Here is a 24,028-nt window from a genome sequence, read left to right as displayed (position 1 = left end):
CTGTTTGGTATATAATGAGTGAAAAGCAATTGTCTTCCTGATATATTCGGATTTTCAATGTCTTTAGGGGATGCATTCAATTATGTAATTTGGTCTCCCTCCCTCCAAGTCCCAAAATAGAAATCAAGAAATTGCTTCCAGCAAATTTGTTGTTTGTAAGAACTTGGTCCAGTGTCCTTCTCTAACTTTCCCCAGAATTTGGAGGGCCCTAAACTTTGTATTGTTGTATTTTCCTCTATAATCCTTGCCTCTGACTGAATACACAGGATGTAAAAACAATTCTCTGTGTGGGTGTGAAGGTGTGTCTGTAATCTGTCATCTCTGCCAAATATGGATCCTAGGGGACTAGGACTGAAACAAAATTGGAAAGACTTTGCATTTTTTAAAAAGTTAGTTAAAACAACAGAATGAAACAATATAACAAACACATGATCTAAATCAGCCTAACCACTTAAACTAAAATCTTTCTTTGTCCAAAGATTTCTGTTTTCAAATTTATGATCAGTCAAATCCTTCTTTTATCTCTTTCGGATGCACATGGCAAGTTACTGATTTGCAGCTTGGTTAGAGGCTTGTAATAACAGTGCAAATACCTAGAATACAGAAACTGATTCCCCATCTACTTAGTGTTTAGCTATGCTTGTTTTAATATACCTTATTCAAGGTATTTCAAAGGCCATAATTATTATATAGTTTCCTAAGCAAATATATATCAATATTTTCAGCTTAGGCTTTCAGTGTCCAGTACCTTTAGTGTTCAGTACCTCCAGTGAAACCAGATTTATTTGGCCCTAAATGGTAGACTTTCTTCTAAATTTATTTGTGGGATAAAATCTTGCTGCCACCATCCCAAAATAAGAAACCTAGTTCTTATACTGCTGTAATTTATCTTCCATCTTTTTAGCTTTTCCTAGCAGCATAGTAGCTGTGGAGCACAGTTATTATAATTGTGCCTCATTTACTCAGAGACTAATTGTTTGTAAAGAGTTATAAATTTACCTAATACTAACCTTGTTTGAATAATTAGCATAGGATATAATTTTTTTATACCAGTAGATCAGCAAAACTCCATGCTTATTTATGGGATGACAGATTATGTTGTCTTATCTTGTTTTGTCTTTTTCCCTTTCCCTTTCCCTTTCCCATTCCCTTTTCTTTTTTCTTTTCTAAAGTCCCTTTCCCCATTCTCATCCCCTCCACTGACCTCTCCTTTTCTTCTCCTTTTCCCTCTGTCAGCTGCCTCTCTCCTTCTTTCACAGCTCTCTCTCTCTCGAAGTTCTCCTAGCATTAGCCCCACGTTTCTTACAAGGAAGTGTCCAATTAAGCCTTTACTTACTTTAGCAGAATGCAAGCCATCTACCCCCATAGAGGCCACCATCTCTCTAAGTTAGCTGGGTCCAGGGCCAGCACTAGCATTAAGGCAACATTATGCAACCACGGGAAAGGGGAGATGATAATGGATTGGGAAAGATGGCAAGTCCCCACCTATTGTCCTCTCAATCCGCTTCCTGGGGCAGCTACTTACTTATTTTCTTATTTATCTACAGCACCCATCTCAGCTGGCTGCCCTAAATGGGCCATTCTGATGGGGAGAACATCTGAGCGATGTCCTGCGAAGCTCCCACTATGGCTGCTTCATGCAGAATTGCTCTGAAAGCCTCTCAGAGCCCTGTCTGTAGCATGGAAGGCATATGGTAATGCCACTGTGGGTGGCTATGGGGGGCAAAGAAGAGGGTGAGAAGTAGGGAACAGTGATTCCTCCTGCGGGGCATTTCTAACAATAGGCAGCCCCATCCTCTTCCGTTGGGTCTGCTTCATTCCATGGTCAAGCTGCTGTTGCTATCAAGAAGCTTCTCCAAGTATTCAGAAGCTCACTCACTTTTTTATGATAATGTATTATTCCAGGGCGGCATTTCTCAAGCAACCCAACTTCTACCTTTTGGATGACGAAACAGATTTTTTTTTCTGGTGCCCCAGCCTGCAGGAGGCCTAGCTTCAGACTGCCCTTAGCTGTCCCTGGCTCCAAAGAATCCCATGTGCCTAGAGCAGTGTTGTCCAAACTTGGCCGCTTTAAGATGAGTGGACTTCAACTCCCAGAATTCCCCAGCCAGCATGTCTGGCTGGGGAATTCTGGGAGTTGAAGTCCACTCATCTTAAAGCGGCCAAGTTTGGACAACACTGGCCTAGAGGAACCAGCCACGGTGGTCTAACTGTTGTCCTTTTCATGGCCAATAAAGCTTTCTAATCCTGTGCTGTGTTCCAAAATCCTCTACTTTCTTGCTTTCAAGTATCAGAGAAGGCAGGTGGTTCCTAAGATAGCAGGAAATTCCATTTCTGGAACGCCAGCGGGCTCTCCTGCAACACAGCGTTCCAAGATGGAACATCGCTTCCAAGATTCCAGCTTCTGCCTTCTGTTTGTTTCCTTTCCTTGTTTTCTGCCCCTCAAGTGTCGGTCAGCCTTTCACAGATAGCCAGCCTGCTCTGTCTTCATGGCGTTGTTTTCCTTTCCACTCCTTCTCCTCTTTGGACTTTTTCAGCCAGAGCATTTTTAGTATTTCTGCAACCTTCAGCATTTCCTGCTTTATCAAAGGCCTCCCTTTTGCCAATCGGTACACACTTTGTGCCCTCTCGGCTCTGTAGGCTGTGGCAAGAAGAGTTCAACCTGTGCTGGCTTTTTACCAGCTAATGGAGTTTTCCTTCAAACTGAGGGATTGGTAGTTGATACTCATGTGATCTGTGGAGGTTGGCTGGTTTGTCTGTTTTTTGCCACCCCGAGGCTACTTCAGTGTTTGATCTGAGGTTGTTTTTGTTGCCCAATTATTTGCTGGGAGTGTTTGCCTGCAGCTCAGTGAGCTGAGAGAGAGAAAAAATGTAGCCTTTGAAAGGCTGTGTAGCTTTGATTTGGATAGTAGGAGCTGGTTGGGTTCAGCTCTCAGCCTTGAAGTACTAATCAGTGTGGGATGGCTGAATGAATCAAACAGAAGCTAAAACAATATTCAACAAATTATAAAGCCAGGGAGTGTGGGAGAGTGACCTATTGCCCCCTTCCCAATAGTGATGACACCATGGGGGTCTCAGTTAGCTTTTCACTCACTAAATTGTGGCAGATCCTGGGTACAAAATTCCCGCAAATTTTGGAAGCCAATGACTGAATCCTAGGTTTTAATGCAAATGGAAGGGCCAACACTTTAGAGAAGCTGAATGTGGCGTGAGAAAATCATTGTTATGCAAGGTGAGCGTGCATTATTTCTTTGGCATTAATATTAAGCCTGGTCAAAAAGATTTAGCTGGTTTTTGAACCTGTTGGGTCACCTATAAGACTGTATAGTCTGTGATGTGGATCTCTGGAAAAAATGGCAATCGATCTCCTACTTCTAGTGTTATTGATAACGCGAGCTCAGCTTTGGGAGAGGAAGGAGGTAAAGTTTTTGTCTGGTGAGGTTCCTGCTTTATAAAGAGATCTTTTAACAGCTATTTAAAAATATATATATATACCTTGAATGCCCCCCCTCCTGCCGTTTCAGTTGAGCCCTTCAGTCTCACCGTATGTGATCTGAGTTGTGTGGAAGTATCCACGATAGGTGTTCCTCCACCACTGTCACATTTCAATACGTTTACTTTTTTTAACAGCCTAATTCAACTCTACATTTTGACTAGCCTACATGCACCAGCGTGGGCATATGTAGCGATGGCATGCCAGCGACTGGTGATGGCGGTGAGTAGATGCATGCGGTGAGCTAATGCAACTGAGCACAGGGAACCCGCATTTTTGGAAAGTGCATTAATGAATGCCTGGGAGGTATCAACCAGAACGTTCCTTCCATTAGCCTCAGCACATATTAATTGGGCCTGAGTGAAGTGAATTGACAGTGTTGGCTCCTTGTTAATAGTTCAATTGCATCCTGTATGACAAATGGAAGTTGAATGCATTTATTCTGAATATTCTAAGAATTTATGGGTCATTTTATCCAGGTTATTTTCTAGCTTAAAAGATGAGGAATGTATTACTACTTTGCTGTTTTTCTTCTTTTGATCAGTTTTTATAAATTTTGATATACTTTCCCTATAACTAGCTCTTGACTTTGCCAGCTATCTTGCTGTATTATGAATGCTGGGGGTCGGGGTGAGGGTGAAACCTATGCGGTGCATTAAAATGCGCCTAGCCCAGAACTCTGAGTCATAACTGAAGCTGGATTTTTCTCTCTCTCTCTCTAGCATCTCATCAGAAAAGCACAGTGAAATTAAACGCTGTGGGGATTTATGGTTATGGAAGGAGATAACTGAAATAATGTTCTTAAAATATTTAGATATTCCAAATACGTATTTGCTATTAAGTCACACAGCTTTGTGCCAAGACAATATGATCTTTGTTTGATTGGTTGTTTAAACCAAAACAACAATTATGCATTATAAATAAGAGCATAGTAAATTAAAACAACTCATTTAAGACGGAGAAACTAGGAAGAAATATAATGTTTCTTTATAATATTATTTAGCTCTGTGTAGCATATAGTCATCAAAAGTCAGTGACAAGTCAATGAGCTAAAATCCTTTTGTCCACATTCTTTGCAAGGCAACATGAATAAATAAAAACAAGCAAACATAACTACTCAAAGCACAGTATGGGAAAAAATTCCTGCTTAAATGAACACCAGGATGATAGAGAGTATGATAGAGAATATTTAGGAGTATCTTTTATGATACTCCTAAAAGAAGAAAAAATGCTCAAGGGCAGGATCTAATGTCTCTATGGCTAGTAGAATATTTTCTCCACCCAGGATTATCACTATAGATATTAAAGCAGTGATCATTACGAAGATGACAAGAAAATTTCCTTTCTGTTACACTTCTGTAGCTTTGGTGTGTATGCAGATACAGAATCTGGCATACAGAATCTGAAACAGGCTACCAAATCTGAGCTGCAAAAATTTCCAACTCCATGCTGTCGTCTAATGTCGTCCAGAATTCTACAGCTCAGATCTGGCAGTCAAAAGCTGTTTTCTTAGACATTTCAGAAGCTGCTGTTAGAAAATAGATTGGAGAAAAAAGAAAGCTTCCTTGTAACCATAGAGTAAGAGGTAATTTTGTATTTACTTATAGCTGCTGTAAAGAAAATCAGAAGTTACTTTTTTATATTTCTTTTCATTCTTTTTTTTTTTTGCACTTTTGGCTCTTTCTTTGTTTCCTTTTTTCTTTTCTCTACTCTATAAGAGGCCAAAAGAGCAAATATAGCCATTGCTCCTGGGACATTTCCTCAATATTTTATGGCCAAGCCAGCATCCAGCAAAAGAAAATCAAGTTTGTTTATATTGCTGAATGATTTTCTCGACACCTGAAAAACAAGTAACCTGATAAATAACACAAGCACTTGAGGAAATTAAAAAGTGTTGACCAAGGTCAAAGTACGCACAGAAAAATTTGCTTCTAGAATAAATGTTAACAAAACAGTAAGTCATGAATTTCCAATATGGTGGCTGAAGAGTGAAGAAGTTGTATGAGGGCCTTAAAGTTAAAGACCCTGGGTTAGCATTAAAGACTTTTCCCTTTTCCAAACTTCATATAAGGATGAACATGCAAAGGACAGGACAAAGTCTTTATAAGCATTATAAAGATTCTTCAACAAAGGGAAGGGTATGAAACGCCTTTTGTTCTAAGACAGATTATTGGTCTGTCAAAGGCGGTTTTGCTTTTCTCTCTGGTTGTCAGGAGCTGTCTAAAGAAAAAAAAGCTAAGCAGGGTTAGACTGGTCAGTAATTGGATGGGAGGAAATGCCATGGCTGTCTGCTAGACTGGGAGGTGAAAAATAACATCCTGGAAGAAAGCAGTGGCAAACCATTTCTCCTGTTGGCAAGAAAACTTGGTGGTTATATCTATCCATGTACAAGAGTCACCAGCTTATCTAGAGGGAGATTTTACTTTTCTGGAATGGGGTCTCTTGTGCTGACTCCTGCTATGATGCCCTCTTTTGGCCAAGGAGATGGAAAGGAAATTGAAGAATATTAGAACTCCAGAGGTAAATAGTCTCATTCTAAGGCATGTTTTTTCAAAGGCAAAATCTCGAAAGGATTTCTTACATTCTGTACTCAAACCAGAAGTAAGCAAAAGGTCTGGAGATATGGTACAAAACATTATTTCGCCTATTTAAATTCTTCTCCCTCCTTCCTATGAACGTTTTTTGCTCATTATGAACTCCCAAGCTATTGATCAAAGCTCTAACACATTACTGATACGTCATTTAAATCTTTTAAATAGGAACTTTTGCTTTGGTTCCCATCGCAAGGCATTTAATGAGACCCAGTGCCTTAACCATACTGGAAAGGTTTTTGCAAAGTGGGATCGGGACCCTGAAAATAAATACAGTGGACTATACCATGAGACGTCCCCATATTTGTGTGTGTGTGTGCGCGTGTGCGCACCTGTGTGTGTATGCCTTCGAATCAGTGTTGATTCCTGGCAACTGCCTGGGCATATCTCTGCAGTTTTATTGGCGAGGATTTTTAGAAGTGGTTTGCCCTTGCCTCCTTCCTAGGGCTGAGAGAGACTGACTGGCCCAAAGTCACCCAGCTGACTTTGTGCCTAAAATGGGACTAGAACCCACAGTCTCCCGGTTTCTAGCCTGGTGCCTTAACCACTGCTCCAAACTGGCTCTCTTACACTTGCAGGTGGTTATAGAAGAACAATGCCCCTGGACTGAAAGCAGCCTCTTTAGCTGAAGATGTCTTAGCACAGCTTTTTCCACCCTGATGCCCTCTAGACGCCAGATGCCGTGAATTACAACTTCAGTGTCCAGACCCAGCACAGTCAATGGATACGTTGCCTGGGGATGATACAGGCTGTAATTCAATCCATTTTGGAGGGGATGGAGTGGGGACATCTATCATGGACTTTCTGCTTACAAAACGTCCTCTGACCTGTGCCTTTGCCTTCAAAACCATCACCTTTCCTTTGGTACCTCTGGATTTCAATTCAAATCAGTGTTCCCAGAAACAGCTCTTTTCCAGATATTACCTATGATTTGGCAGAGATCCTGACTTTGTCATAGGGATTGCAAAATCACAGATTTGCATTTCTTCCCTATAAATCAATGCCTGCCAGCTTTTTATAAAGAAAGAGCCATGATAATGGATGGTTGAAGGACTAAAGGAGAAAGAGAAGAAGGCAATTCGGCTAATAGGAAAGGAAAGGAAAGGAAGCCAAGCAGGTCACAGAAAGAATGAATGGGATTTTTATGTCTGTCTTCCTTAACAGATGCCCTTGTTTAAGCTGACTTTTTCACAAAGTGTGTCTGCAGAACTAAAACAGAGCAGAGGTGACTAACCATGACTGGATGGTTGATCCTGTCCCTACAGTTTAATTCAAGTTGCACTGACAAGCCTTACAGAAATTTTAATTAGTAATAAGGTAAACACAGTAGCACCAGGAAGAAGAAATGATATTATACAAAGGAGAAAAAAATGACAGGAAATTCAAATCATTGTATCCACATATAAATGATGCTTTGTACACTCAGCTTCAGCTCTTAATCAACTTCTTTTTTACTCAGGAAGCAATAAATCTTGGTTAAGTATTGCAAAGGACTAAAGGTTAATAATATGCAACATAGACCATATATTGGCTTTTGAGGATGGGATTCAACAATGGAGCAATATTTAATCACTTAAGTGGCGCAGAAAATGCATGTCTGTGAGGGCCTAACACTGAAGTGTTTATGAAACAAAGGAGATTTTTCATTTCATCAGCTCTATGAAAAATGATGAAATAGAGAGAAGGGTGAAAAAAATTCCTCTGGTGGAGATGGCCAGTGTAATCTCATTCCTCCCTGTACTTTGAACTGAAATCCAGCCATTGTTTTTCTAGTGTTATCCCACACAATTATTGTGTAGAAGGTTTGGTCTTGAGAAAAGCTGAGAGCAATTCTCTGTGACATCCTCCATTAAGGCCCGATATGGGAAAGAATCTTTAGAATGCAGCTCAAGCCGGAGGTCAAGGAGAGAAGAGAAGAATACTGATAACGCAGGATTAATGCTTGACAAGTGTAAGATTGGGGAGACTGAGTTAATTTCAGAGCTGGAGTTTGTTGAGATAATGCTTGCTTTCTTAGTTCCTAGTTGGAAGTAGTAATGCACAAGTTGGAGCGTGGAAATTGTCCCGGGAAAGACCAGGAGTGCACACACCAAAAAATGAACCATTAAAAATATGTGTTGTCTCTTTTATACCAATCAAACAAAAAATCCTAGAGTCACGAGTAGCAGCCCAATGTCATTGAGAGATCACAAGCAGCACGCTTAATCAATCAATCAATCAATCAATTGATAATTGTAATAGCAATTACACGACATCCCTCCCTGCTAAGATATAGACCCTATGATGTTTACAAATTAGGCCCTGTGGTAGCTTTTGTATGTGAATTGGATAATATCTGTCACTGCAGGCAGGAATGCTTAGTGTGTCCAACAATACAGGTTACCATGGAGCAACCTCCAGATGTGTGTCTACTTTGGGGGTAGGCACTACTGATGCCAATTCATAAATTAAGGTTCAATCTCCAACCACATCAAGGGCACCTTTCTGTATCTTCTCTGTTCTCTTCAGCTGGTCAATGTGTCTCTCCAAATATTAGCAGGAGCAATCTCTACCATATAAGAAAGAAATCCAGGTCTTTCCTTGATCTTTCCAGTTGCCCGCTTACACTCCCCTCTATAGCTTCTTGCTAATACAGTTTGTTCAATGGAGAAGTGTCACGTTTCAGTGTGATAAGATTGCTTAACTCGTTTCAGCTGTTTATCCTGAACACCTCAAATTAGCTTGGAAAAGGTCCAACCTTGAACTTAAGGCATGATCTAAGAACATTACTGGCATTTGATTTATTGTGTATACTGTACTGCATTGTGATACGCAAATAGCAAATTTTAAGTTTCTGATTCAGCGTGATAGTTCCTCCGGATATTGCTCATAAAGCATTCTTGAAATTTTGAACAAACCTTTCAGCTGATCTGTTTGTAGCTGGCTTAGTACTGATATTATATATAAATCTGATAACACACTTTTTCAAGAACGTCTGATTTCAGTTACAGATTCTGGTCCATTGTCACTCACTAATTGTTCTGGAACACCTGTTCTTTTAAAGAGTTCTCTCGATATATCTATGGCATGTATGGCTGTGGTTGATGACATTGGAAAGACCTCTACCCACTCAGGGTATGTATGCGCTACAACTAAAAAGGTAGTGTCAATTAAATGGTCTTTAAAAAGTTACAGGAATTCTTTGCCATAGCAAGGTAATGGCCATTCTCACAGGTGTTGTGGTGCAATTTTTGATATATTTTGGACATTTTGGCAACCTGGGAAACTCACTGCATGTTGTCTGATTTTTTGAGTTTATTCTTGGCCATCCAACAAAGCCACAAGCTAGTGCCTTCATCTTTACTTCTCCAAGATGTCCAACATGTAGTTCCTCCAACACTTGAGCTTGGAAAGGTATAATGGTTCTCAGATCTCACATAATTCAATCACTGACAAATGTAAGTTCATCATGGTACTGATAAAAGTCCATGATCAGAGATTTTTGATATGCATTTGAGCAATTTGGGGTTGCCACAAACATTTGAAACAGTGTTGGTTCTCTTCTACTTTTTCATTGAGTCATCTCAGCTGTGATGGGAAGCTTTTCAATCTCTGTGTGGGAAAACGTGTCCAGAGAAACCCCATTTGATGTGGATTTTTAGACTGTTGACCCTGTAGAGGTAAACAAGACAAACCAATTACCTTTATATGATTGTAGGTCCTTTTGAAATCTATTTTGTATCTGTGTCCTCTAAGGAAGAAAACTCAGTGCCGCATTTGAAAAGCTGCTGAAAATGGAATGCCTTTTTGTGGACTATAAGCAGTGGCTTATAGTCAGCGATGAGGGTAAACTCCCTTTTGTACAAGTTCTGGATTAAACCGTTAGCTCCACAAACCAATCTCAGCACTTCCCTTACTTTTTGTGCATAATTTTTATTTGCAGCTGTAAAAAGGTGTGATGTAAAGGCTATTGGGCATTCGCTGCCCTCTTGCATGCTGTATACCAGTGTAATGGCTGGCTGGGGAATTCTGGGAGTTGAAGTCCACACATTTTCAAGTTGCCAAGGTTGGGAATCACTGGTGTATACTAATGCCATATGGAGAGGGATCACAACCCATCTTCACTGGTAAACGGAGGCTATAAAGTTTTAACACTGTAACTGATGTCACAATTTTCCTTGATTCTGTGAAAGCTTGTTTGCACTGTTTAGTCCACCAGGGTACACTCCCTGTTTGTAGCAAACCATTCAAAGAGTAGAGCTTGGTAGCTAAATTCACAGAATTGGTTATGGTAATAATATACAATCACAGTCATATTTAATCTATCAGTAATAACAATAGCCCAGTATGCAGCCCACATCAGTCCTATTCTAATCTCTGTTAGCTGACTTGAAACCATGGACCAGTTCTCTGAAATCAAGTCCATCTCAACATACTTTTCTAAACCTTTCCTTCACCATGACAGTGAAAATGAAAGAAAATGATTTACATAATAATAAAGTAAAAGAATTAAATAATGCAAAGGAAATACATTCTAGAATCTGCTGTGTGATTTGAAAATCACAAGTTGGTGTTATGGATCTTTTTCTATAAGACACGGGGCATAGTTGTGGCAATGACATACTTAGGACAACACCTCTGGGGCTGAATACAATGACTTGGAAGTCAAAAAAGTGAGCAAGCCTTCTGAAGATGCTGTAAGTTTCTCTAGTGTTACTCTTCTGGGTGAAGACTGTCTTGAAGAAATTGTCACTCAGAAGAATATTTTGCAGTAGGTGGACTGACTAATATGTTTATACTGCTCTTACAAAGGAAGTTAGACCGGAAATAAATAAAGAAAATTGGTCAAGATATTCTTTTCCTTGGACAGCAGTAGGGTTGGAGAAAGAAGTCGCTATATATACTGTACTAAACTTAAATAACTTAAAATTCCAAATTGCAACCTAGTGCAGAATATGTATGTATGTATGTATGTATGTGTGTGTGTGTGTGTGTGTGTGTGGACCAGGGAGCATTCTAATTGCAGACGATGTTGTTATTTACAAACTCAGTGTGTGTATATATATTGCTCCCTAGTCCATAAGTGACTACTATACTGATAAGCTATTGATGTTGTGCAACAAACTGCTAAGATTTGTGCACTTACTACAATGCTCCTAAAACAGGCTCTGAAACCTACAGAAGCCCCTGACTATTTCTGTATGCTTTGCTAGATAGAAGATGGAAGAGAGTTACATTCAACTCAGTTAAATTTAGTTTTATTTCTGATGTGGAGCTGCAAAAGTGAATAGAAACAGATGAACGAGTGGCAGCTATGCAGAGATTGCCGGCAGTGTAAAACTGGGTTCCCTTCTTTTTACCTTTGACTGTAAAAACTCTGCGTAGACCACTGAGCAGGCTCAAGGCTTGGAGCTGAAACAATTAGATCAGAAATCCCTGTAATCCATGGGATATTAGGAAGGAAACTGCTCAGATAAAGAATATCCTTGTGAGATTTATTCCTCTGAAAACCTGGACAAGAGAACTACAAAGTATGATGGGGGCCATCCTTTCCATTTGAACTGTTGCCTTAATATAAATCACGGCGTGCTTTCCTTAACTCTCATCTGATTTTTAAATTATTGTTAGAACTCAGGATATGATAGGAGGAAAAACATGTTAAAGTTCATCAGGCCTGATTTTTTTTTCCAGTGTTTACTAAAATTATATATTCTTTTAAAAACAAAACATGGAAATCCTATGTAAGTGGCCATCCCATATTTTCCAGGAAATATGTCTTGGCTAGAGGGATGGAGCTTGTATTTGGTTTAACTTTCACGAACACTTTGACAAGATTCCTAGAAAATACCACTTCCATAACACTCATTTTGTTCTGCCTCGTTCCAGTGTTCGGGGTAACATTTGAATTACTGTACACTGCTTGAAAGTGTCTTCTTTCTTACAAATGGTTCTGCAGGGGAAACATAGGCAAGGAACGAGCATCCTGGGTCTGGAACATGCTTAGAATTCACTGCTAGTGGCAAACCGTATTACCATGCAAAGCAAATGTTTTTATTAGCAATTTCCAGCTGTTAGACCCTCCTATTTAATATAAACGCTCTTCTTTTACATATTCCAGAGAGGGAGAGCAGTGTTGAGAAAGCAGGAGAGGTGGGGAATAATCCTAAAAGACATGGAATGAAATAAACTAGGGTTGCTCAACAGGGTGTCTCATCTTTCCTGATTTATCAAGCTTTCTCTATGGGAATGATCTGAAAGCAGGAACGATATTTTGATAAGGATTTTAAAATGTACACACATAGATGCCAGCTACTCTGCAGCAAATTCTGGCATCATGTGGCTAAGCATTATTCTCTTACAGATCCTTGCATGATGTCAGTTTTATATCTAGGTTAGCTATAAACCGCAAATGCAAGAAAAAAGTTGTAAACCTACGTGACGTGCCAATATGTAGGTGAACAATATGACTGGATATGGAGAATTCTGGAAGATGTTCATTGTGCTTACTATCCCACATTCTCACTTTCACGTATCTGGTATAACTGTTGCCTGGGGCCAATTCATACATTTTGCAGCCTAAGGGGGAAGAGTAAACATGTTCTCCCTCTCTCCAGAGTCAAGATCCATATTATCTAAGGCTAGTTTGTTATCTTGATATCTGAACAGAAAACCTCATGAGCTTCTGGAGGAGGAGGAGGAGTATCATCATCATCATCATCATCATCATCATCATCATCTCAACTATAACATTTGCTACTATTTTGCAATACTAAAACCAGTTGTCTGAACTATTGCAGTTGCCTCTCTTAGCCCAATGACAGGATCAATCCCAATTACTCTGGGTGGTTAATAAATGGGAGGAGGAGAGGAAGATAGAGGAACAAATGCTTATGTTGGCTTCTTGCTACCACTCCTACTCCTTCGTTTCAAAGAAGAGGGAAAGGAGAAGAGAAAAGTTTAAGGGTTGAAAATTGCATGGCAGATATATTTTTGGTAGTAGCTACAAGATGGGACAGGAGGAAGTGAAACCTTCTGAGCCCTTGATCTGATAGTCTCAAAAACTCCGAAACAGCTTGCACCACGCAGAAGGGAGCTTTACAGGGTTTGCCCATCTGTAATTTCAGTGCTAGCACAAATGTGAACAAGGTGTGTCTTTGTACTTATGTAGCCACTCCTTCTGAGGGGGAGATTGGAATTTAAAGAATATTTGGGATAGTCCACGATGGGAGCATGAAACAGGGGAAAAGGGGAAGGAAAGGGAAAAATGGCAAAGTTCTCTAGGAATGAAGACAGCCTGAAGTAAACATGCTACCTCAGGAGAACTCAATAGAACACTCTGAATTAAGAACTTTTGATAAGTCTTTATATTCATTTTTTTTCAGGTATGCTAAGCCCTGCTTGATCATGACTTATGGCATTGTTATAAATGGAGAGTCACCATGGTATACTAGTAAAGGTGTTGGACTAAGGCTGGGGAAACCCACGTTCAAGTCCATCCTTGGCTGCCGAACCTCACTGGGTGACTTTAGGCTAGTTTATTCTCTCAGCCCAACTTACCTCATAGGGTAGGAGTCCTGGGGAAAATTTGGAGGAGGGAACTCTATATATGCTGCCTTGAGCATGTCGTTGTCATCATCATCATCATCATCATCATCATCATCATCCAATTGCTTTGCCCTAGTTTCTCTGTCTTGTGGCTAAACATGTGTCCCTTCCCCAAAATAAGGAAAAAGAAGCTATCTGTGCTGGCATGGTAGCAAACTTATGTTCCTTTAAAAACACTGGCAAATCAGGATTCCTGCATTTGAGCGCTTTTAACAAGCCAGTTAACTGGTGGGAGGCAAATTGGAGCAGCACAGACCCCCTTTAAAAGCAGTGTTTCTCAACCTTGGCAGCTTGTAGATGTGTGGACTTCAGCTCCCAGAATTCTGCAGCCAGCATGGCTGGCTGGAGACTTCTGGGAGCTGAAGTCCACACATCTTCAAGTTGCCAAGGTTGAGAAACACTGCTTTAAAGGAAGATAGCACTACATTCCCAGTTCAGGAGCAGCAATAATTTGAAATAATTTCCTTCTTTTTTGTCCAATGGAATGAAAACTTGAAATGTAGTGCAATTGTAAGCTTCCAGCTATCAGCTGAACACTGGGAGGATCATCTCATTTGAAAAACAACTATGCCTTTGTCTAGAAGAACCTTAAGTACTTGTTTGGAATGGTTGTATATTGGCATTTTGTGATGTTTATTAGAAAAAAAAATAATGCTCAAAGTATATATCGGTGGCTAATTATTGTTCACAGTGTTTTGAAGTTATATTTCACAAGGTGGGAGTAAGTTGCTATTATGTAGAATTGTGTTTTGGTGCCTTTGAGTCAGTCTTGACTCTGGGTGACTGGCTGGACAAGTCCCTGCAGTTTTCTTGCCAACATTTTCTGGAAGTGGTTTGCCCTGTCCTCCTTCCTGAGGCTAAGGGAGAGGGACTGGCCCAAGGTCACCCAGTTGGCTTCATGCCTAAGGTGGACTGGAACTCACAGACTCCTGGCTTCTAGTCTAGAGCCTTTTTAATCACCACACTCATATTTAATTGTGTATTTTAAAGATGTCTACTGACTTAATTTTAATAGGAGTTATACCACTGATTTAAAACATTTTATCCCATTTTAAAAGTAGAATTAAAGTAGCATGGGATTCTTATCTGCAATTCCATGAACTTGGCTATTGGTACCCTGTTCTCAGATGCCAAGATAAGCCGAAATCCTGCAACTTGTCTCAGTTATGGGAATTTTAACTGTTATTTTGTATAATTTGCAGATGATACGGACAGGCAGCGATACTGAAACTTAATTTCTAGCCACCAAATATTTTGTTCTACCACCCCTGTAGCTTCCAAGATTTCAACAACTATAGTCTGCAACTATATTTTGCATGAGGACTAGAACTCTTTAGAAAAGAAAGAAGCTGACATTTTCAGGAAGTTGGGTTCTGCAGCCTAGAGCATTCTGCATTTTCTCCGTTTCCATGTAATTATCACTTACACTGATCCAGTGTGAGAGTCAGTGTGCCATCATAGAAGTAGATCATTAAGTGACAGTTGAAGATGTAGGCTGTTATTACACAGACTCACATCTTCCTTGGATAATATTAACTTTGATGGTACAGGCATCCTGCTTGGTGACTGCTTGGTGTTTTCTAAAGCATGTGATTCACACTTTCAAAGCTGACCAAGAATCCAAGCATCAGGGCCTGCTCAGGGCTGAATTCATTGCTAGGACTGGTTGAGAACATTCAGATGGTCTGTACTTCTTGACGTTTATGGCGGTTTCTGGTTTGCTAGGTTTCCTGTGGTTTGGAAGCCACAAGGTACAGGGCAATTGCACCATGATCTAGGAACAAGTTTGTAGTTTGCAGTTTTTCTTTTTAGCCTTTAAATTTGGGCTTAACACTTTTTTGTTTAATTCTGAGGAATAGGATTGGTCCTCTGATTGGGGACTTGTAGCTTCTGGACTGGCTTCAGTGATAGACTTCTCTGGCTTTTATGTTGTATATTGCTTAATTTTAATGACTTAATATATTGTCAACAACTTTTATCCATTCTTTTTATTTTAAAGTGTTTGTTTGATATTCCACTACTGCCTTAGAGTTGGAATTGCCTAGGTTTTATTGTGCCTAATTTGTACTAATATGGAATATGTCCACATTCAGTTGATGTTGCTTTATTTCTATTTTGCACTTACTTTTTAAACACAATAATGATAACAATAATGTATTATATTATATATTTATTATCCATATTTTTTCATAATTCATTGTCATAGAATAATAATGATTACATAATTACATCATTTTACCATGAAGTTCTCCAACCCTTGCAGGCTGCAGATCTACATTATTTCAGAAATAGGATTTTAATGAGTCAAATTAAGTATTAACTAACCAGTTTGTGGGACTCTCTGAGGATTTGGTTGTAATTGCAAACAAAGAAAAAATCCTCAGCTGCAACATTCCTTTAGTCCAGAATAGATTAGAATCATTTAGAATAGTCCAGTAAATTTGTGAACAAGCCCTATTATGTTGATTAGCTAGAGCCTTTGAGAGTTAGGGAAATAAAACAGTAGAGTTATATAGCTTCTTGTTAGATTTGATGGTACTTATAGCTTTGGGAATTGTGAAAAATGTGCTGAGGAAAAGTTCCATGCTAAAAAACATATATGGGACACCAAACTCCAATTTTAAATATTAAGAATACCGTTTTCGACATGGTGATTTCCCATAGGACAGATGCCAGATATTAAATGTAAGATAGCTCTTTATTTTGGCTTTGTATTACAAAATCTTAGGATCAAAAAGAACTCACAGCTGTGTAAAATCAGCCTATGCATATGTGAGATATATACACAACCACACCCACGCCCACACACACACTGTTCTCTTTCAGGATAAGCAATGTTATGCAAAAGGAAAGAAGGTGTAAGAAATATAAGACAGGGAAGTTAAAGGCATGAAATACAAAATAGAAATGGAACTATAGCTACATCTAGTTTACATCAATGCTACCTACTGTGTTGCTGTTGTGGTCTTTTGAATCAATATTGACTCCTAGTGACTACCTGGACAGTTTTCTTGGCAACATTTCAGAAGTGGCTTGCCAGTACCTTCTTCCTAGGACTGAGAGAGAGGGACTGGCCTAAAGTCACCGAGCTGGCTTTTGTATCTAAACGAGGACTAGGACTCAGGTCTTACTACCCTTAGTCTAGGACCTTTAACCACTATATCAAATTGGCTCTCACCATCTGCTATAGTTCTTCATAATTTTCTATCCTTACAAATCATCTTTGTTTCTACCATATCTATATGTTTCATATGTTGCTGTTTGTTCTTTAAGCTTCTCACCTCTTTCTTTTTGAGGATCCTTATCAGCTCCATCCAACCAAGGCTTTCTCATTCTTCTTTCCTCCCAACCCATTCATTCTTCCTTCGTACATTTCTTTTGTGGTTTAATCCTCATGCCTTCTCTCTGTATGACCAAACCACGTCAACAAACTTCTTTCATAGTAGTCACTTACTTTTATTCTCAGTCCATGTTCGCAGAACACCCATCCATTTTTTACTCTCACTCCTCTTCTTTTATATCAAACACTTCTTAAGTACCTCATTCCCACAGCATTCAATTTACATTTATTTTTCTCACAACATCTCTTCTTTCATCATGCAATCTGTCTAAAGTTTGCTGAAAATCATTTGAGTTCTCAACCAACAAGGCAGCATCACCTGTATACAAAAGTGCACACACTTTCACACCCCAACCCCCATACTACCACAAGCATTTCTTATACATTTATCCATAAATCCATTAGTCAGTCAAGGGTCATGGTTAGGATCACTATCATTCCCATACATTTCGAAACATCTGAGTTCCAGCATTCCCTCACTTCAGTTTCATTCCAAATAATTTCATCACTTTATGTTTAATTTAATTTATGCCTACTTCCAACATTCCCTTCTAGCTGAGACAGCAAAGACAGTACCAGTCAGTTCTGGGACATTTGGGTGGGGTGCCACAAGCACAACCCAAGAACTTGCTTTTACCCAAGCATTCTCATGTTATTACTGTATATGGAAGCAAGCACCTCTAATTCAGAGGCTACTTTGGAAGCCAAAATACTGTTACCTACATTCCATCAGTTTGCAGATACATGTAGCATAGTGACCCACATTCAGGATGCATCTGCATACATTAATGTGCATACAGGTAATCCCCGGGTTAAGAACACCCGGTTTACAGATGACCCATAGTTAAGAATGGAGCCTACTGTCGTGTGAGAAGGAAATCTTCCTCCCCACCTCCTCCCTGCCAAGCAGTCTTCCCACCGTGATCAAAGCAAAAGGTGAGAGACTACAATTAGAATGGGCCCAATACCTAGATTAAAATGCAGTGAGAGATGCCAGTTTAATAACATTCCTTCCAGGCTGAAGTTTAACCGGAGGTCTCTTTGATCAACTAAGAAAGGATCCTCTCCCTGAAGAGGTTACCATTTCCATCAACAAATGCTAAACAGGAGAAAAACCGCAACTCAGCAGGGCGCCTGACTACAGAGCGCTCCCTCTCGGAATGTCAGCTAAGTGCATTTTCTCAGAATTCCTGAAAAGCGGCCTTTTGAGGAACAATAGCAAGGCTTATTCTATATAATAGGCTTTAAAAGGGAAGACTCATTGTGGTCATCCTGACAGCTGACTCTGTACGTTACGCTCTCAGTAATAAACTTTATCTCTGTTTCAAGCAACTGCCTGTGCATTTTTATTCCCGGCTCGGAAACGAACTTGGTAGGATTTCTTTCCAATAGTAGCAAAATTCAAGTTATATGTGTAATGATTTGAGTTAAATACACAATGGTTCAAGTTAATTACATAATACTACAGTACTACTTATACAATATTATACAATAATACTGTTCCGGCTTACATACACATTTGACTTAAGGACAGACCTTGGGAATGGAACTTGTTTTTAAACTGGGCACTGCCTGTCACTGAGAAATAACTGTAATGTAAAGGGAAATACAATACATCTCTCCACAGATGACCAAGACTCTGCCCAGGTAGCTTGAATGCCTGCTAAGTCTACTGTTTGGTGCTCAGTGTTGAAAGCAATTTCAAGCTTCCACCCCAAGATTGTTTATCTTTCAACAACATTTGGACTGGGCAATTCTTCAAATCTTGAAGGCCTTCAAAGGGAGGAGTAGCCTCTGCATAGACCACCCACGTGAGACCTTTCACTAATGTTGTCTTCCAACAATGTTTATAACTATTGAGACTTGACATTGTCATAAATAGTAGATTACTATCTCTGAAGTGGATGGACAACAAACTCCTGAGTGGTGAAAACAATCACTGAATATCAGCCTTTTGATCCTATAGGACATTCATTCTCTCTAGAAGGAGCCATTCTGAATTTCTCACATTCATCTTTTCCACCTCCTTAACTGAGGTCCATTTTCTCTTCCATCGGCTGCATTTCACACCTCAGGTCTTCTTCTCTTCCACCTCCCCCACTCCATCTCCTTGCTTGTGAAAGAGGCAGCAGGGAGAACAGATGAAAAGTGAGTAAGGTCCTGGGGCCAATTTAGAGGCCGAGCTGAGAAACCAAGTGAAAAAGGAGAAATTCTAAAAAGATGCGGAGAGTTGTTTGTATATGCGTTTTGGATGAAGCAGTTGCCATGGCTCTTTCATTATGGAAATAAATCACATTCTCGATTGCAGCAGGAATTTTCTTTTCCAGGCCTTTGAGGGGCACCCTTCAGATCACACTAAGAGGGGAGCAGGATTAGAAAGAACTGTGCTTAAACTTAATTTGCCTTATTTTAAAATGCCTTTAAATTACCTCTGCCTATTTCCCCCTTTCTGTTGTATTATAAAAAACAATTGAGTAGTAACAGCTGGAGGAATTCAGAGGGCCAGATGCAGCCCTGGAAACAGGTTAAGGAGCCCTGATATTTTGATTCATATCATAGCTGCTAACTTTAAATGGCACCCAAGATTTTCCACCTGAGGAGACACGTTTTGGTTCCTTATAGGTAGGGTGGCCTGACAATAGCTAGGAAAACGCTGTATTAATAGCAATGGCTTTTATCATCTCATCAATCTTTGCCTTGCTGTATCAGTTACTACTTACTTTTAATTTCCAACTTTAAATTCTTACTCCAGGTTTATAACCAGTCTACTGATAATTAGCTGGCTGGGAGAAAGAGATAAAGCTTCCAGAGATAACCTAATCTCTCCTTGTGATTATTTAGCAGCAATACAAGAGCCTTTTTCTCCCTGACTGCCCTCCTTGCAAATAGAAGGTCAAATGACTAATATATTGGTCTGTGTGGGCACTGCACAGCCAGCCATGAAACTGCCACGGGACACAGAATGGATGGGGAAAAGGCCACAGAAAATAATGAATCCACCAGACTCCCAGGTCAATCATCCCTAGTGTTTCCCAGTCTAGTTGCTGGGCCAGCCTTTGATCTAAGAAACTTTGTCTTGGAATATTTACTTAAGGCTGTTGCTCCTGTTAAACTGTTACTAAAGCCAGCACAGCCTGACAAGCATTTCTTATCTTATTAAGCAGGAAGAACACTGCCCTGGGATGGAAGTGTTCTTGTAGGAGTTTGCTAATTAGTTTCATTTGTTAATTTCTCAGCCTTGCTGATTGAGTGCAAGTCCAGGCTTTCAAATGTTAAGACATCATGTCCGGGCTTTCAAATTTCAAGACACGGATGAAAGATGAGGGACTGGCTTGCATTTATTCATCTGTAGTAGAGCGGCACGGTTAGCTTTTGATCAACATCCACCAAAAAGACACAGCACCTGAAACTACTTTGTCAGCTCTCTGCAGCCTTTAGGGATCCCTTATTGAAAGACCTCTCAGAAACCATTTGTCTGATTTTATTTCCCTAACATCAAGAATAAGCTAAAATTAAAAATATTGAATACTGCTCTTTTGATCTTGCTGGGTCCTGGTTCTTAGCCTGGGACTCAGAGCTGGACTGGCAGCAATCCAGTAGATGGGAGTTTTCATTTGCAGCAGGCTTTTGGTTGCTTGCAGGACCCTAGCATCAGATCCAAGCAGTTTGTTAACTGATTTCTCGTGAACCATCTATCCCATCCCATCCCATCCATACCGAGGGAAACAGGACAAAACCTGCCTTTTGACTTCTATATACTTTTTCAATACAGCTCAATCATTATCATTCTTCCCTCCTACCTTTCCCCCGTTTACACTGCTGTAGGGTATAGTTTGTGCATGCAGATATACATTTACAAGGCCATCTTTAAAATAAATTGAACCAGTATTCCGGTGTTTAAAATATTCAAGAATATAACATGGTTTTATATATTACCATCATTGATATTTCTGAATTTTGTAACAATGAAATACATTTTATTTATAAGGAAGCCAATCAACATGTCCCTAGCATCACAACAAGTATTTTCTACATCAGTGTTTCTCAACCTTGGCAACTTTAAGATATGTGGACTTCAACTCCCAGAATTCCCCAGCCAGCACAGCTGGCTGGGGAATTCTGGGAGTTGAAGTCCACATATCTTAAAGTTGCCAAGGTTGAGAAACACTGCTCTACATCTTTGTCCATAAGTCCATTACACAACCAAGGGAATATCATATATTCCTGCCTTCTTCTTTGCTGGATGTTGAACCATTCCCCAAGCATTCCATTTTTTCTCCTGTATGCTTTTCCCCCTTCTCCAAGTCAGTCTTGACTCCAGGTGTCCACATGGTTCATGCAGTTTTCTAGGCAGCATTTTCAGAAGTGGTCTGCCCTTGCCTCCTTCCCAGGGCTGAGAGAGAATGACTGGCCCAAGGTCACCCAGCTGGCTTTGTGCCCAAGGCGGGACTGGAACTCACAATCTCCCAGTTTCTAACCTTATGCCTTAACCACTACACCAGATTGGCTCCCCATGCATGCATACTTTACTGATTGGAATGCGAAAAGAACCTTCAACTTTTATTTTGCATTGGTGTAAAACATTCCACAATTCAAGTTCATTCATTTTATCATATGCATTCTCTGAATCAAGAGGTATGCAGTAAAGAAACAATTACTGGATTGTTTAAGGCATCAAACTTGAGAAAAGGAGGAAGGAAGGGTTTGAGGTACCACTGTGGACGTTGAGGCCACTCTCAACGCAACTATGGGAGTAAAGGCCTTTAGATGAGTGACACCTTTGAAAACCTATGCTTATATTTTTGGCCTTTCTGGTAAAAAAAATTATCCCTGTTAAATGAAAACATGGCTCCAAGAGTGTTGCTATCTGTTTCCCCTTTCAAAGGATGCCCCCATTTTGAACTGACTACTTAAAAAGATTGGAAGCATTTATATAAACTTGCATTGCAGAGCCAAGTGCAATTCCTTGCTCACACATGAAGCTCACTGGGTTGGAATGAACAGTGATTGTAATCAGTGCAAGGAGAAAGAGGAACCAGTATTGTATACGGAATGCAAAAACTCCGAAAGAAGCAAAGCTAGAGTTAGCTGCAGAGTGAACTAGCTAATTTTAAGAGTGTCTGCCATTATAGATAGGCTGAGTTTAAAAGATGATATGGAAGAGGAACAAGCTTTACTGGATAAGACTGAGACTGATTTGAAACTGCATTTAAAAATCTATAAGAGGTATGCAGTAAAGACACAATTACTGGATTGTTTAAGGCATCAAACTTGAGAAAAGGAGGAAGGAAGGGTTTGAGGTACCACTGTGGACGTCTAAAAATCTATAAGAATCATATGGAAAAAGATGTTACATTGGATATATAAATGAAACTGGCTAATGTCTTAATAATTAAAAGGGATATACAAATAACAGTGATCTGGATAACTTTCTCATATTGGATTTACAAAAGAGACTTGTTAAAGTTTTGAAGAATTTTGTGAGAAGGGATAAAGAAAAAATGAAAAGAAATCAAGTTCTAGGACATTATTTGAAGGGATTAAAGATCAAGATTGTTCAAAATAAAAGGAAGGAATATAAAGTTGGTTTATTTGATCAAGGTTAAAATAGATATGTTGTTATCTCTAGTAACCCTTAATGGACTTTTGCTGACCAGGACTGAACAACAAGGCTTTAAGGATCTGTTTATAGATAAGAGATGAGATATGGGAAGAAGAGATAATTTGTTATATTTTAAGAGAGAGTGATAAGTTACTAAAATTGTTTATACTTGTGATGAAGGGGGAAGTAATTTCTTTATATATTTCATTTTTTTCTTTACTATATTCTTATTTTTTCTTTTCTATTTTTCTTGTTTCTTTTTTCTGCACTTTCTCTTTTTTCTTTTTAATCTCTTAGTTTTTTCAGTTTGTGTTATATAAAAACTAATACAGTTTTTAACTTTTTAATTGTAATATTTAATAAAATTACCATGAGAGTGAGCCTTTCCACTAACTTGGAAAAGCAGGTAAGTTGTGTAAATAATTTATATACCTCAGTTATTCTGAATAAATGAAAAGTCTAAAAGTCCCAGGACATATGATAAGAAACAAACAGTGTGTGTGATCCTAGGTGACTCACTGTCTTTCACTTTAACCTATTCCCCAAACTGTGACAATAACTTTGAATCATTGCTATGTGATTAATCACTGAATTTCTTGAAAGAAAGGTGGGGTGCAACTGCAATAATAATTAAACCTCACCTAAGGATCCATGGGACCAGATGGTTAGAGCTTAGATCAAGTCTAATATTATTTTATAATACTGAAAAAGTTTATTAAAAGCATTAAGTACCCCTCTCAAAAAACTGGACAAAAACAATAACCCCAACACCTGAGATAATACACTTGGGCTCTTATAAATAGCTACTTCTGCCTGGTAGAAAAGCTGATTCTTTTTCCCTCTCTTGCTCTTGCACGTCATGCTGCAGAGCTCCTTGAATCACAGCACAATCCAAGAACAGCATCAGACTCTGCAACGTCTGAAATTTCCGCTGGCAGACGGCCAGTGTTTCTCTTAAACAATCTGATGCTCCACCCATTGCAGGATGCCCTGCCCAAAGGCAGATTCAGGAAGTGACCAACAGATTTGTTTTAGAATAAGAGCATTTGCTGGTAGGGAAAGGAAATGAACGGGAATCCCACTGTGCTTTTTGCAATGCCAGGGTTTGGCTGTCCTTGACAGACCTGGCATTTTGTCCTTAAAGCCATCCTTCAAGATTAATTGTTATATTAGGCACAATCCGTTAGTCAGTATGAAGTGTTAAGAGCAAACCAGGAAACTGCTTTCTGATCTCTATGGATCCTAGATCTATTATGAAATGTGGAGGCTTCAAAATAACATGAAGCTGAGACCATGAAACCAACATATTTTGTTTGGGTTTTAATTTGCTGGCCACTGATTGAGACCCTCTGGCCTCACAAACATGCATACAAATTACATTTCTCTACTTAAAAAAAGGCCATGCCTTTGACATGATT

This window comes from Python bivittatus, unplaced genomic scaffold, assembly GCF_059951505.1.
Source record: "Python bivittatus isolate LINGU-HERP-01145 unplaced genomic scaffold, Pbiv_v1 ctg000200_np1212, whole genome shotgun sequence".
Taxonomy (NCBI): Eukaryota; Metazoa; Chordata; class Lepidosauria; order Squamata; family Pythonidae; genus Python; species Python bivittatus.
Note: the sequence above shows the minus strand (reverse complement) of the source record.